Below are 13,825 nucleotides of genomic sequence, written 5' to 3'. Positions count from 1 at the left end.
GCGGGTTCAAGGATGGCATGCAAGCATTGGTGGTTCAGTGGTAGAATTCTTGCCTGCCACGCGGGAGGCCTGGGTTCGATTCCCGGCCAATGCATAGGCTTCTTGTTTAAGACCATGCTCAAGCAGGGTTGGCCACATGAGAGATCCAGACAGCCACATAAAACTGCAAGACACTTGCTTCCTAATCTGAGCTGAGTGGCTTAAATATAGAGACAGATAGCGGACATTCTAGGTCTTGGGACTGCTAGAAGACCTGCTTCTCTAATATTAGGGGTAAAGCTGTCAGTCTTTAGCAAAACTTGTGGATTTTTTCGTGAATGCACCAACAACTTCACTCTAACCATCAAACGATGCTCAAGCAGGGTTGACTAGCTGAAAGATTCATACAGCCACATAAAAGTCCCCTGCAAGAAGGAAAAAAAAACTCCCCTGCTACCTGCTGACTGGCTTCAACAACGAGACAGATAGCAGACGATGCTCAAGCAGGGTTGGCCACATGAGAGATCCAGACAGCCACATAAAACTTGCTTCCTAATCTGAGCTGAGTGGCTTAAATATAGAGACAGATAGCGGACATTCTATGTCTTGGGACTGCTAGAAGACCTGCTTCTCTAATATTAGGGGTAAAGCTGTCAGTCTTTAGCAAAACTTGTGGATTTTTTCGTGAATGCACCAACAACTTCACTCTAACCATCAAACGATGCTCAAGCAGGGTTGACTAGCTGAAAGATTCATACAGCCACATAAAAGTCCCCTGCAAGAAGGAAGCTGGCAGTCTTTATTAAAGCTTGTGAACTTTTTCTTGAACACGCTAACAAGTTCACCTTCATCATCAGAGCCAAAAATCCTAGCAGAAGTTAGGTTTGTGCAGTGTTTGTGATGCTAAATACTATCTGTCGACCATGCTAACCGCCTCCCCCAGCACCGGCCTGTGGGTTCAACGATGGCATGCAAGCATTGGTGGTTCAGTTGTAGAATTCTCGCCTGCCACGTGGGAGGCCCGGGTTCGATTCCCGGCCAATGCACAGGCTTCTTGTTTAAGGCCATGCTCAAGCAGGGTTGGCCACATGAGAGATCCAGACAGCCACATAAAACTCCCCTGCAAGACACTTGCTTCCTGATCTGAGCTGAGTGGCTTAAATATAGAGACAGATAGTGGACATTCTATGTCTTGGGTCTGCTAGAAGACCTGCTTCTCTAATATTAGGGGTAAAGCTGTCAGTCTTTAGCAAAACTTGTGGATTTTTTCGTGAATGCACCAACAACTTCACTCTAACCATCAAACGATGCTCAAGCAGGGTTGACTAGCTGAAAGATTCATACAGCCACATAAAAGTCCCCTGCAAGAAGGAAGCTGGCAGTCTTTATTAAAGCTTGTGAACTTTTTCTTGAACACGCTAACAAGTTCACCTTCATCATCAGAGCCAAAAATCCTAGCAGAAGTTAGGTTTGTGCAGTGTTTGTGATGCTAAATACTATCTGTCGACCATGCTAACTGCCTACCCCAGCACCGGCCTGTGGGTTCAACGATGGCATGCAAGCATTGGTGGTTCAGTTGTAGAATTCTCGCCTGCCACGCGGGAGGCCCGAGTTCGATTCCTGGCCAATGCACAGGCTTCTTGTTTAAGACCATGCTCAAGCAGGGTTGGCCACATGAGAGATCCAGACAGCCACATAAAACTCCCCTGCAAGACACTTGCTTCCTGATCTGAGCTGAGTGGCTTAAATATAGAGACAGATAGTGGACATTCTATGTCTTGGGACTGCTAGAAGACCTGCTTCTCTAATATTAGGGGTAAAGCTGTCAGTCTTTAGCAAAACTTGTGGATTTTTTCGTGAATGCACCAACAACTTCACTCTAACCATCAAACAACATCAAAACGTGCCACATAAAACTGGCTTCAAAAGAGACACAGTAAGCAGACCTGCTAGGTCTAGGGACTGCTGGAAGGCCTGCTTTTCCATGGTCTTGCAAAATATATCATCTAGCCTAAAATTAAGCAAAAAGCTGTCAGTCTTTATTAAAGCTTGTGAACTTTTTCTTGAACACGCTAACAAGTTCACCTTCATCATCAGAGCCAAAAATCCTAGCAGAAGTTAGGTTTGTGCAGTGTTTGTGATGCTAATTACTATCTGTCGACCATGCTAACCGCCTCCCCCAGCACCGGCCTGTGGGTTCAAAGATGGCATGCAAGCATTGGTGGTTCAGTGGTAGAATTCTCGCCTGCCACGCGGGAGGCCCGGGTTCGATTCCCGGCCAATGCACAGGCTTCTTGTTTAAGACCATGCTCAAGCAGGGATGGCCACATGAGAGATCCAGACAGCCACATAAAACTTGCTTCCTAATCTGAGCTGAGTGGCTTAAATATAGAGACAGATAGTGGACATTCTATGTCTTGGGACTGCTAGAAGACCTGCTTCTCTAATATTAGGGGTAAAGCTGTCAGTCTTTAGCAAAACTTGTGGATTTTTTCGTGAATGCACCAACAACTTCACTCTAACCATCAAACGATGCTCAAGCAGGGTTGACTAGCTGAAAGATTCATACAGCCACATAAAAGTCCCCTGCAAGAAGGAAAAAAAAACTCCCCTGCTACCTGCTGACTGGCTTCAACAACGAGACAGATAGCAGACGATGCTCAAGCAGGGTTGGCCACATGAGAGATCCAGACAGCCACATAAAACTTGCTTCCTAATCTGAGCTGAGTGGCTTAAATATAGAGACAGATAGCGGACATTCTATGTCTTGGGACTGCTAGAAGACCTGCTTCTCTAATATTAGGGGTAAAGCTGTCAGCCTTTAGCAAAACTTGTGGATTTTTTCGTGAATGCACCAACAACTTCACTCTAACCATCAAACGATGCTCAAGCAGGGTTGACTAGCTGAAAGATTCATACAGCCACATAAAAGTCCCCTGCAAGAAGGAAGCTGTCAGTCTTTATTAAAGCTTGTGAACTTTTTCTTGAACACGCTAACAAGTTCACCTTCATCATCAGAGCCAAAAATCCTAGCAGAAGTTAGGTTTGTGCAGTGTTTGTGATGCTAAATACTATCTGTCGACCATGCTAACCGCCTCCCCCAGCACCGGCCTGTGGGTTCAACGATGGCATGCAAGCATTGGTGGTTCAGTTGTAGAATTCTCGCCTGCCACGCGGGAGGCCCGAGTTCGATTCCTGGCCAATGCACAGGCTTCTTGTTTAAGACCATGCTCAAGCAGGGTTGGCCACATGAGAGATCCAGACAGCCACATAAAACTCCCCTGCAAGACACTTGCTTCCTGATCTGAGCTGAGTGGCTTAAATATAGAGACAGATAGTGGACATTCTATGTCTTGGGACTGCTAGAAGACCTGCTTCTCTAATATTAGGGGTAAAGCTGTCAGTCTTTAGCAAAACTTGTGGATTTTTTCGTGAATGCACCAACAACTTCACTCTAACCATCAAACGATGCTCAAGCAGGGTTGACTAGCTGAAAGATTCATACAGCCACATAAAAGTCCCCTGCAAGAAGGAAAAAAAAACTCCCCTGCTACCTGCTGACTGGCTTCAACAACGAGACAGATAGCAGACGATGCTCAAGCAGGGTTGGCCACATGAGAGATCCAGACAGCCACATAAAACTTGCTTCCTAATCTGAGCTGAGTGGCTTAAATATAGAGACAGATAGCGGACATTCTATGTCCTGGGACTGCTAGAAGACCTGCTTCTCTAATATTAGGGGTAAAGCTGTCAGCCTTTAGCAAAACTTGTGGATTTTTTCGTGAATGCACCAACAACTTCACTCTAACCATCAAACGATGCTCAAGCAGGGTTGACTAGCTGAAAGATTCATACAGCCACATAAAAGTCCCCTGCAAGAAGGAAGCTGTCAGTCTTTATTAAAGCTTGTGAACTTTTTCTTGAACACGCTAACAAGTTCACCTTCATCATCAGAGCCAAAAATCCTAGCAGAAGTTAGGTTTGTGCAGTGTTTGTGATGCTAAATACTATCTGTCGACCATGCTAACCGCCTCCCCCAGCACCGGCCTGTGGGTTCAACGATGGCATGCAAGCATTGGTGGTTCAGTTGTAGAATTCTCGCCTGCCACGCGGGAGGCCCGAGTTCGATTCCTGGCCAATGCACAGGCTTCTTGTTTAAGACCATGCTCAAGCAGGGTTGGCCACATGAGAGATCCAGACAGCCACATAAAACTCCCCTGCAAGACACTTGCTTCCTGATCTGAGCTGAGTGGCTTAAATATAGAGACAGATAGTGGACATTCTATGTCTTGGGACTGCTAGAAGACCTGCTTCTCTAATATTAGGGGTAAAGCTGTCAGTCTTTAGCAAAACTTGTGGATTTTTTCGTGAATGCACCAACAACTTCACTCTAACCATCAAACAACATCAAAACGTGCCACATAAAACTGGCTTCAAAAGAGACACAGTAAGCAGACCTGCTAGGTCTAGGGACTGCTGGAAGGCCTGCTTTTCCATGGTCTTGCAAAATATATCATCTAGCCTAAAATTAAGCAAAAAGCTGTCAGTCTTTATTAAAGCTTGTGAACTTTTTCTTGAACACGCTAACAAGTTCACCTTCATCATCAGAGCCAAAAATCCTAGCAGAAGTTAGGTTTGTGCAGTGTTTGTGATGCTAATTACTATCTGTCGACCATGCTAACCGCCTCCCCCAGCACCGGCCTGTGGGTTCAAAGATGGTATGCAAGCATTGGTGGTTTAGTGGTAGAATTCTCGCCTGCCACGCGGGAGGCCCGGGTTCGATTCCTGGCCAATGCACAGGCTTCTTGTTTAAGACCATGCTCAAGCAGGGTTGGCCACATGAGAGATCCAGACAGCCACATGAAACTTGCTTCCTAATCTGACCTGAGTGGCTTAAATATAGAGACAGATAGTGGACATTCTATGTCTTGGGACTGCTAGAAGACCTGCTTCTCTAATATTAGGGGTAAAGCTGTAAGTCTTTAGCAAAACTTGTGGATTTTTTCGTGAATGCACCAAAAACTTCACTCTAACCATCAAACGATGCTCAAGCAGGGTTGACTAGCTGAAAGATTCATACAGCCACATAAAAGTCCCCTGCAAGAAGGAAAAAAATCTCCCTTGCTACCTGCTGACTGGCTTCAACAACGAGACAGATAGCAGACCATGCTCAAGCAGGGTTGGCCACATGAGAGATCCAGACAGCCACATAAAACTCCCCTGCAAGACACTTGCTTCCTAATCTGAGCTGAGTGGCTTAAATATAGAGACAGATAGTGGACATTCTATGTCTTGGGACTGCTAGAAGACCTGCTTCTCTAATATTAGGGGTAAAGCTGTCAGTCTTTAGCAAAACTTGTGGATTTTTTCGTGAATGCACCAACAACTTCACTCTAACCATCAAACGATGCTCAAGCAGGGTTGACTAGCTGAAAGATTCATACAGCCACATAAAAGTCCCCTGCAAGAAGGAAAAAAAACTCCCCTGCTACCTGCTGACTGGCTTCAACAACGAGACAGATAGCAGACCTTCTGGGTCAAGGGACTGCTAGAAGACCTACTTCTCTAATATTAGGGGTAAAACTGTCAGTCTTTATCAAAACCAATAACTTCACTCTAACCATCAAACAACATCAAAACGTGCCACATAAAACTCGCTTCAAAAGAGACACAGTAAGCAGACCTGCTAGGTCTAGGGACTGCTGGAAGGCCTGCTTTTCCATGGTCTTGCAAAATATATCATCTAGCCTAAAATTAAGCAACAAGCTGTCAGTCTTTATTAAAACTTGTGAACTTTTTCTTGAACACGCTAACAAGTTCACCTTCATCATCAGAGCCAAAAATCCTAGCAGAAGTTAGGTTTGTGCAGTGTTTGTGATGCTAAATACTATCTGTCGACCATGCTAACCGCCTCCCCCAGCACCGGCCTGGGGGTTCAAAGATGGTATGCAAGCATTGGTGGTTCAGTGGTAGAATTCTCGCCTGCCACGCGGGAGGCCCGGGTTCGATTCCCAGCCAATGCACAGGCTTCTTGTTTAAGACCATGCTCAAGCAGGGTTGGCCACATGAGAGATCCAGACAGCCACATAAAACTTGCTTCCTAATCTGAGCTGAGTGGCTTAAATATAGAGACAGATAGCGGACATTCTATGTCTTGGGACTGCTAGAAGACCTGCTTCTCTAATATTAGGGGTAAAGCTGTCAGTCTTTAGCAAAACTTGTGGATTTTTTCGTGAATGCACCAACAACTTCACTCTAACCATCAAACGATGCTCAAGCAGGGTTGACTAGCTGAAAGATTCATACAGCCACATAAAAGTCCCCTGCAAGAAGGAAAAAAAATCTCCCTTGCTACCTGCTGACTGGCTTTAACAACGAGACAGATAGCAGACCTTCTAGGTCAAGGGACTGCTAGAAGACCTGCTTCTCTAATATTAGGGGTAAAGCTGTCAGTCTTTAGCAAAACTTGTGGATTTTTTCGTGAATGCACCAACAACTTCACTCTAACCATCAAACAACATCAAAACGTGCCACATAAAACTGGCTTCAAAAGAGACACAGTAAGCAGACCTGCTAGGTCTAGGGACTGCTGGAAGGCCTGCTTTTCCATGGTCTTGCAAAATATATCATCTAGCCTAAAATTAAGCAAAAAGCTGTCAGTCTTTATTAAAGCTTGTGAACTTTTTCTTGAACACGCTAACAAGTTCACCTTCATCATCAGAGCCAAAAATCCTAGCAGAAGTTAGGTTTGTGCAGTGTTTGTGATGCTAAATACTATCTGTCGACCATGCTAACCGCCTCCCCCAGCACCGACCTGTGGGTTCAAAGATGGCATGCAAGCATTGGTGGTTCAGTGGTAGAATTCTCGCCTGCCACGCGGGAGGCCTGGGTTCGATTCCCGGCCAATGCACAGGCTTCTTGTTTAAGACCATGCTCAAGCAGGGTTGGCCACATGAGAGATCCAGACAGCCACATAAAACTGCAAGACACTTGCTTCCTAATCTGAGCTGAGTGGCTTAAATATAGCGACAGATAGCGGACATTCTAGGTCTTGGGACTGCTAGAAGACCTGCTTCTCTAATATTAGGGGTAAAGCTGTCAGTCTTTAGCAAAACTTGTGGATTTTTTCGTGAATGCACCAACAACTTCACTCTAACCATCAAACGATGCTCAAGCAGGGTTGACTAGCTGAAAGATTCATACAGCCACATAAAAGTCCCCTGCAAGAAGGAAAAAAAACCTCCCCTGCTACCTGCCTTCAACAACGAGACAGATAGTAGACGATGCTCAAGCAGGGTTGGCCACATGAGAGATCCAGACAGCCACATAAAACTTGCTTCCTAATCTGAGCTGAGTGGCTTAAATATAGAGACAGATAGCGGACATTCTATGTCTTGGGACTGCTAGAAGACCTGCTTCTCTAATATTAGGGGTAAAGCTGTCAGTCTTTAGCAAAACTTGTGGATTTTTTCGTGAATGCACCAACAACTTCACTCTAACCATCAAACGATGCTCAAGCAGGGTTGACTAGCTGAAAGATTCATACAGCCACATAAAAGTCCCCTGCAAGAAGGAAGCTGTCAGTCTTTATTAAACCTTGTGAACTTTTTCTTGAACACGCTAACAAGTTCACCTTCATCATCAGAGCCAAAAATCCTAGCAGAAGTTAGGTTTGTGCAGTGTTTGTGATGCTAAATACTATCTGTCGACCATGCTAACCGCCTCCCCCAGCACCGGCCTGGGGGTTCAAAGATGGTATGCAAGCATTGGTGGTTCAGTGGTAGAATTCTCGCCTGCCACGCGGGAGGCCCGGGTTCGATTCCCAGCCAATGCACAGGCTTCTTGTTTAAGACCATGCTCAAGCAGGGTTGGCCACATGAGAGATCCAGACAGCCACATAAAACTTGCTTCCTAATCTGAGCTGAGTGGCTTAAATATAGAGACAGATAGCGGACATTCTATGTCTTGGGACTGCTAGAAGACCTGCTTCTCTAATATTAGGGGTAAAGCTGTCAGTCTTTAGCAAAACTTGTGGATTTTTTCGTGAATGCACCAACAACTTCACTCTAACCATCAAACGATGCTCAAGCAGGGTTGACTAGCTGAAAGATTCATACAGCCACATAAAAGTCCCCTGCAAGAAGGAAAAAAAATCTCCCTTGCTACCTGCTGACTGGCTTTAACAACGAGACAGATAGCAGACCTTCTAGGTCAAGGGACTGCTAGAAGACCTGCTTCTCTAATATTAGGGGTAAAGCTGTCAGTCTTTAGCAAAACTTGTGGATTTTTTCGTGAATGCACCAACAACTTCACTCTAACCATCAAACAACATCAAAACGTGCCACATAAAACTGGCTTCAAAAGAGACACAGTAAGCAGACCTGCTAGGTCTAGGGACTGCTGGAAGGCCTGCTTTTCCATGGTCTTGCAAAATATATCATCTAGCCTAAAATTAAGCAAAAAGCTGTCAGTCTTTATTAAAGCTTGTGAACTTTTTCTTGAACACGCTAACAAGTTCACCTTCATCATCAGAGCCAAAAATCCTAGCAGAAGTTAGGTTTGTGCAGTGTTTGTGATGCTAAATACTATCTGTCGACCATGCTAACCGCCTCCCCCAGCACCGACCTGTGGGTTCAAAGATGGCATGCAAGCATTGGTGGTTCAGTGGTAGAATTCTCGCCTGCCACGCGGGAGGCCTGGGTTCGATTCCCGGCCAATGCACAGGCTTCTTGTTTAAGACCATGCTCAAGCAGGGTTGGCCACATGAGAGATCCAGACAGCCACATAAAACTGCAAGACACTTGCTTCCTAATCTGAGCTGAGTGGCTTAAATATAGAGACAGATAGCGGACATTCTAGGTCTTGGGACTGCTAGAAGACCTGCTTCTCTAATATTAGGGGTAAAGCTGTCAGTCTTTAGCAAAACTTGTGGATTTTTTCGTGAATGCACCAACAACTTCACTCTAACCATCAAACGATGCTCAAGCAGGGTTGACTAGCTGAAAGATTCATACAGCCACATAAAAGTCCCCTGCAAGAAGGAAAAAAAACCTCCCCTGCTACCTGCCTTCAACAACGAGACAGATAGTAGACGATGCTCAAGCAGGGTTGGCCACATGAGAGATCCAGACAGCCACATAAAACTTGCTTCCTAATCTGAGCTGAGTGGCTTAAATATAGAGACAGATAGCGGACATTCTATGTCTTGGGACTGCTAGAAGACCTGCTTCTCTAATATTAGGGGTAAAGCTGTCAGTCTTTAGCAAAACTTGTGGATTTTTTCGTGAATGCACCAACAACTTCACTCTAACCATCAAACGATGCTCAAGCAGGGTTGACTAGCTGAAAGATTCATACAGCCACATAAAAGTCCCCTGCAAGAAGGAAGCTGTCAGTCTTTATTAAACCTTGTGAACTTTTTCTTGAACACGCTAACAAGTTCACCTTCATCATCAGAGCCAAAAATCCTAGCAGAAGTTAGGTTTGTGCAGTGTTTGTGATGCTAAATACTATCTGTCGACCATGCTAACCGCCTCCCCCAGCACCGGCCTGTGGGTTCAACGATGGCATGCAAGCATTGGTGGTTCAGTTGTAGAATTCTCGCCTGCCACGTGGGAGGCCCGGGTTCGATTCCCGGCCAATGCACAGGCTTCTTGTTTAAGGCCATGCTCAAGCAGGGTTGGCCACATGAGAGATCCAGACAGCCACATAAAACTCCCCTGCAAGACACTTGCTTCCTGATCTGAGCTGAGTGGCTTAAATATAGAGACAGATAGTGGACATTCTATGTCTTGGGTCTGCTAGAAGACCTGCTTCTCTAATATTAGGGGTAAAGCTGTCAGTCTTTAGCAAAACTTGTGGATTTTTTCGTGAATGCACCAACAACTTCACTCTAACCATCAAACGATGCTCAAGCAGGGTTGACTAGCTGAAAGATTCATACAGCCACATAAAAGTCCCCTGCAAGAAGGAAGCTGTCAGTCTTTATTAAAGCTTGTGAACTTTTTCTTGAACACGCTAACAAGTTCACCTTCATCATCAGAGCCAAAAATCCTAGCAGAAGTTAGGTTTGTGCAGTGTTTGTGATGCTAAATACTATCTGTCAACCATGCTAACCGCCTCCCCCAGCACCGGCCTGTGGGTTCAAAGATGGCATGCAAGCATTGGTGGTTCAGTGGTAGAATTCTCGCCTGCCACGCGGGAGGCCCGGGTTCGATTCCCGGCCAATGCACAGGCTTCTTGTTTAAGACCATGCTCAAGCAGGGATGGCCACATGAGAGATCCAGACAGCCACATAAAACTTGCTTCCTAATCTGAGCTGAGTGGCTTAAATATAGAGACAGATAGCGGACATTCTATGTCTTGGGACTGCTAGAAGACCTGCTTCTCTAATATTAGGGGTAAAGCTGTAAGTCTTTAGCAAAACTTGTGGATTTTTTCGTGAATGCACCAAAAAATTCACTCTAACCATCAAACGATGCTCAAGCAGGGTTGACTAGCTGAAAGATTCATACAGCCACATAAAAGTCCCCTGCAAGAAGGAAAAAAATCTCCCTTGCTACCTGCTGACTGGCTTCAACAACGAGACAGATAGCAGACCATGCTCAAGCAGGGTTGGCCACATGAGAGATCCAGACAGCCACATAAAACTCCCCTGCAAGACACTTGCTTCCTAATCTGAGCTGAGTGGCTTAAATATAGAGACAGATAGTGGACATTCTATGTCTTGGGACTGCTAGAAGACCTGCTTCTCTAATATTAGGGGTAAAGCTGTCAGTCTTTAGCAAAACTTGTGGATTTTTTCGTGAATGCACCAACAACTTCACTCTAACCATCAAACGATGCTCAAGCAGGGTTGACTAGCTGAAAGATTCATACAGCCACATAAAAGTCCCCTGCAAGAAGGAAAAAAAAATTCCCCTGCTACCTGCTGACTGGCTTCAACAACGAGACAGATAGCAGACCTTCTAGGTCAAGGGACTGCTAGAAGACCTGCTTCTCTAATATTAGGGGTAAAACTGTCAGTCTTTATCAAAACTTGTGGATTTTTTTGTGAATGCACCAATAACTTCACTCTAACCATCAAACAACATCAAAACGTGCCACATAAAACTGGCTTCAAAAGAGACACAGTAAGCAGACCTGCTAGGTCTAGGGACTGCTGGAAGGCCTGCTTTTCCATGGTCTTGCAAAATATATCATCTAGCCTAAAATTAAGCAAAAAGCTGTCAGTCTTTATTAAAACTTGTGAACTTTTTCTTGAACACGCTAACAAGTTCACCTTCATCTTCAGAGCCAAAAATCCTAGCAGAAGTTAGGTTTGTGCAGTGTTTGTGATGCTAAATACTATCTGTCGACCATGCTAACCGCCTCCCCCAGCACCGGCCTGGGGGTTCAAAGATGGTATGCAAGCATTGGTGGTTCAGTGGTAGAATTCTCGCCTGCCACGCGGGAGGCCCGGGTTCGATTCCCGGCCAATGCACAGGCTTCTTGTTTAAGACCATGCTCAAGCAGGGTTGGCCACATGAGAGATCCAGACAGCCACATAAAACTTGCTTCCTAATCTGAGCTGAGTGGCTTAAATATAGAGACAGATAGCGGACATTCTATGTCTTGGGACTGCTAGAAGACCTGCTTCTCTAATATTAGGGTTAAAGCTGTCAGTCTTTAGCAAAACTTGTGGATTTTTTCGTGAATGCACCAAAAACTTCACTCTAACCATCAAACGATGCTCAAGCAGGGTTGACTAGCTGAAAGATTCATACAGCCACATAAAAGTCCCCTGCAAGAAGGAAAAAAAATCTCCCTTGCTACCTGCTGACTGGCTTTAACAACGAGACAGATAGCAGACCTTCTAGGTCAAGGGACTGCTAGAAGACCTGCTTCTCTAATATTAGGGGTAAAGCTGTCAGTCTTTAGCAAAACTTGTGGATTTTTTCGTGAATGCACCAACAACTTCACTCTAACCATCAAACAACATCAAAACGTGCCACATAAAACTGGCTTCAAAAGAGACACAGTAAGCAGACCTGCTAGGTCTAGGGACTGCTGGAAGGCCTGCTTTTCCATGGTCTTGCAAAATATATCATCTAGCCTAAAATTAAGCAAAAAGCTGTCAGTCTTTATTAAAGCTTGTGAACTTTTTCTTGAACACGCTAACAAGTTCACCTTCATCATCAGAGCCAAAAATCCTAGCAGAAGTTAGGTTTGTGCAGTGTTTGTGATGCTAAATACTATCTGTCGACCATGCTAACCGCCTCCCCCAGCACCGACCTGTGGGTTCAAAGATGGCATGCAAGCATTGGTGGTTCAGTGGTAGAATTCTCGCCTGCCACGCGGGAGGCCTGGGTTCGATTCCCGGCCAATGCACAGGCTTCTTGTTTAAGACCATGCTCAAGCAGGGTTGGCCACATGAGAGATCCAGACAGCCACATAAAACTGCAAGACACTTGCTTCCTAATCTGAGCTGAGTGGCTTAAATATAGAGACAGATAGCGGGCATTCTAGGTCTTGGGACTGCTAGAAGACCTGCTTCTCTAATATTAGGGGTAAAGCTGTCAGTCTTTAGCAAAACTTGTGGATTTTTTCGTGAATGCACCAACAACTTCACTCTAACCATCAAACGATGCTCAAGCAGGGTTGACTAGCTGAAAGATTCATACAGCCACATAAAAGTCCCCTGCAAGAAGGAAAAAAAACTCCCCTGCTACCTGCTGACTGGCTTCAAGAACGAGACAGATAGCAGACCTTCTAGGTCAAGGGACTGCTAGAAGACCTGCTTCTCTAATATTAGGGGTAAAGCTGTCAGTCTTTAGCAAAACTTGTGGATTTTTTCGTGAATGCACCAACAACTTCACGCTAACCATCAAACAACATCAAAACGTGCCACATAAAACTGGCTTCAAAAGAGACACAGTAAGCAGACCTGCTAGGTCTAGGGACTGCTGGAAGGCCTGCTTTTCCATGGTCTTGCAAAATATATCATCTAGCCTAAAATTAAGCAAATAGCTGTCAGTCTTTATTAAAGCTTGTGAACTTTTTCTTGAACACGCTAACAAGTTCACCTTCATCATCAGAGCCAAAAATCCTAGCAGAAGTTAGGTTTGTGCAGTGTTTGTGATGCTAAATACTATCTGTCGACCATGCTAACCGCCTCCCCCAGCACCGGCCTGGGGGCCTGCCACGCGGGAGGCCCGGGTTCGATTCCCGGCCAATGCACAGGCTTCTTGTTTAAGACCATGCTCAAGCAGGGTTGGCCACATGAGAGATCCAGACAGCCACATAAAACTGCAAGACACTTGCTTCCTAATCTGAGCTGAGTGGCTTAAATATAGAGACAGATAGCGGACATTCTAGGTCTTGGGACTGCTAGAAGACCTGCTTCTCTAATATTAGGGGTAAAGCTGTCAGTCTTTAGCAAAACTTGTGGATTTTTTCGTGAATGCACCAACAACTTCACTCTAACCATCAAACGATTCTCAAGCAGGGTTGAGTAGCTGAAAGATTCATACAGCCACATAAAAGTCCCCTGCAAGAAGGAAAAAAAACTCCCCTGCTACCTGCTGACTGGCTTCAAGAACGAGACAGATAGCAGACCTTCTAGGTCAAGGGACTGCTAGAAGACCTGCTTCTCTAATATTAGGGGTAAAGCTGTCAGTCTTTATCAAAACTTGTGGATTTTTTCGTGAATGCACCAACAACTTCACTCTAACCATCAAACAACATCAAAACGTGCCACATAAAACTGGCTTCAAAAGAGACACAGTAACCAGACCTGCTAGGTCTAGGGACTGCTGGAAGGCCTGCTTTTCCATGGTCTTGCAAAATATATCATCTAGCCTAAAAT

General features: G+C 45.1%; 8 non-coding genes across 8 annotated transcripts; all 8 read left to right on the top strand.

Moving 5' to 3' along the window:
* The first annotated feature begins 2,194 nt into the window (after window positions 1-2,194).
* trnag-gcc (transfer RNA glycine (anticodon GCC)) lies at window positions 2,195-2,265 on the top strand. Its single transcript has one exon. It is a non-coding gene; the product is annotated as a tRNA-Gly (tRNA).
* A 3,666-nt stretch (window positions 2,266-5,931) lies between these two features.
* On the top strand, window positions 5,932-6,002 carry trnag-gcc (transfer RNA glycine (anticodon GCC)). The gene has a single exon. It is a non-coding gene; the product is annotated as a tRNA-Gly (tRNA).
* An 816-nt stretch (window positions 6,003-6,818) lies between these two features.
* Window positions 6,819-6,889, top strand: trnag-gcc (transfer RNA glycine (anticodon GCC)). The gene has a single exon. It is a non-coding gene; the product is annotated as a tRNA-Gly (tRNA).
* Window positions 6,890-7,742: 853 nt separating this feature from the next.
* trnag-gcc (transfer RNA glycine (anticodon GCC)) lies at window positions 7,743-7,813 on the top strand. Its single transcript has one exon. It is a non-coding gene; the product is annotated as a tRNA-Gly (tRNA).
* An 816-nt stretch (window positions 7,814-8,629) lies between these two features.
* trnag-gcc (transfer RNA glycine (anticodon GCC)) lies at window positions 8,630-8,700 on the top strand. The gene has a single exon. It is a non-coding gene; the product is annotated as a tRNA-Gly (tRNA).
* Window positions 8,701-10,139: 1,439 nt separating this feature from the next.
* trnag-gcc (transfer RNA glycine (anticodon GCC)) lies at window positions 10,140-10,210 on the top strand. Its single transcript has one exon. It is a non-coding gene; the product is annotated as a tRNA-Gly (tRNA).
* A 1,180-nt stretch (window positions 10,211-11,390) lies between these two features.
* On the top strand, window positions 11,391-11,461 carry trnag-gcc (transfer RNA glycine (anticodon GCC)). Its single transcript has one exon. It is a non-coding gene; the product is annotated as a tRNA-Gly (tRNA).
* An 816-nt stretch (window positions 11,462-12,277) lies between these two features.
* On the top strand, window positions 12,278-12,348 carry trnag-gcc (transfer RNA glycine (anticodon GCC)). Its single transcript has one exon. It is a non-coding gene; the product is annotated as a tRNA-Gly (tRNA).
* Window positions 12,349-13,825: the final 1,477 nt, after the last annotated feature.

The sequence above is a fragment of the Clarias gariepinus genome, chromosome 25 (genome assembly GCF_024256425.1).
Source record: "Clarias gariepinus isolate MV-2021 ecotype Netherlands chromosome 25, CGAR_prim_01v2, whole genome shotgun sequence".
Lineage (NCBI taxonomy): Eukaryota > Metazoa > Chordata > Actinopteri > Siluriformes > Clariidae > Clarias > Clarias gariepinus.
Note: the sequence above shows the minus strand (reverse complement) of the source record. Positions and strands in the feature narration are given on the sequence as shown.